Genomic DNA, 2,116 nt, shown 5'->3' on the forward strand with positions numbered 1-2,116 from the left:
CAAGTTTCACCTCCTGCTCACGTCCAGCTGATGGGCCTGGGTCCTCGCCTCTGTGGCACAGGGTCACACTGGCTTGGAGCTGGATGGGCCTGGGCTAGACCCTGGCTTTGACACCAGCAGTGCAAACTCAGGCAGGATCCACCAAGCCTGTTTCCTCATCTGTAAAATAGGGATGCCATCGTACAGAGTCGTGGGTTCTGAATGAGTTGGTGCACGAAGACCTCAGCCCAGTGTTTGGCACAGTAAGTGCTTGATAAATGTTAGCTGCATCCATTCATTCGTTATTGTTATTATTTTGATCGCCAGTTTCTTTGATTGTTCTTTACATGTCTTGTTTCCAGACCACTCACCTCTCACAGGACTCTCCTCAGAGCACAGTTCAGCTAGTTTATGCCCTGAAGGGGCCACCAGGCTCCGGAAGCAGCCTCACCAGCCCAGACGATCCTCTTCCTCTATCTGGATATCAGCCTCCCGAAGAAGGAAGCCAGGCCACGTGTGTACTATAAAGAGCTCTGGAGACAGACAGCCTGGGCTCAACTCCTAGCTCCTCTACCTGCCAGCCGTGTGGCCCTAGACCAGTCACAAGTTTATCAGAGAGAATCTACAACGTGAACATCTAGCTCAGAGATCATGCTGGATTACCAGCAGGAAAAATAGGTAGGTTCTCAGAGTCTGCCAGAGTAGAGGTAACCATTTTCTATCTATGCTAGAGATGAGAACTACCATTCTCTATTGTTAACATAATTATTATGAGAAAAATCAGAAACTCCCCGCTGGACTTCCTTATACTTATTTCTGTAGTTTAATGTTTTCTTTTCAGTAACGAATGTGGGGAGGTACCCACCAACTTTTGTGTACCTGGGGCCTCTAAGCATCTCCATCCAGCCTTCCTCTGAACTTGCTGCAATTCCCTGACACACAGTGAGTGTTCCATGATCGGGGGGTCATTGGCTTATTCCCAGAGTTTAAGCATGACCAGAGATGTTTTAACCACCATGATCTCTGGGTCGACAATGCCGAGCTTGACCTCAACTATAAGCCTCAGTCTTTTCAAGGACCTGGGGGACCGAGGGCCTAAGCAGTGGAGAAGGAGGACAGGCAACACGGATGTCCTAGGGGTGGCCAGGGGTGAGTGGCTGGACCCCCAAGTCCCTCAGGACCCATGCCTTGTGAGTCTGCAGCTCCAAACAACTCAAAGAATCTAGGCAGACCCTATGAAGACTTTTTTGAGAACGTAAGATGTTGCAGGCATTCTTAGGTCAGAACAAGACATAGCCCTTGCCCTCTAGGATTTGGGTCTCACCATAAAGACACATAAGACACGCAGAGGTGGGGGCCACACATGGGCGTCCTCCAAGGGAATCAGCTCCCAGCTGTATTTGTTTGCCCAACAGTACTTTTTAAAAAGCTGAATTGGAATGTCTTTGGGAGGATGCTCGAGGTGACCCCAGGTCCCTATGCTCCCCATCTATTGTGTCACTACCAGACAGACATTATCCAACGGGCCTCTACAGTTGTGATCCAAGGCACAGAGCATTAAACATGAAGATAAAGGCAGGAACCAGTGTGACTGGAGCACAGAAAGAAGGGACTCATCTACCTTAAGTCCAAGAAGGCTTCACAGAGGAGGGGGTATTTGGGTTTAGAGAAAGATGAAAGGGTAAAAGGGCTTTGATCATAACCCAAGTAACCCGCCCACACCCCTCTTTGTCAGGTCCTTAGGTAGTGGCCCCAGACTTGACCAAAGGGACAGGCGAGAACCTTTCCTTCCAGGCCAGCAAGCCCTCGGCCAAGCCACCGTGATGCCCTTCTCTCCAGGGCATGTGGGAGGCACAGGTCCAGCTATGGGGTGGAGCCAGAACCCACTGACCGGGGGCAGAAGCAGGGGGAGGAAGGGGTGAGGAGGAGGGGTGCGGGTAAAGGAGGGGAGAGGAAGGGGAGGCACGAGGAGAAACAGGGGAGGAGCTAAGTGGTCAAGCAGCGGAAATAAACCCACCCCCGGAATTAAAACACCTCCTCCCTCTGACCGAGGACACGGTCCCTTTAGCCCTTCAAGCACCACAGACCCTACAAATACTCAAGTTCTTTCACAGAAAGGAAAGCACCTCAGAGCCAC

This window comes from Lagenorhynchus albirostris, chromosome 9 (genome assembly GCF_949774975.1).
Source record: "Lagenorhynchus albirostris chromosome 9, mLagAlb1.1, whole genome shotgun sequence".
In the NCBI taxonomy this organism is placed as follows: Eukaryota; Metazoa; Chordata; class Mammalia; order Artiodactyla; family Delphinidae; genus Lagenorhynchus; species Lagenorhynchus albirostris.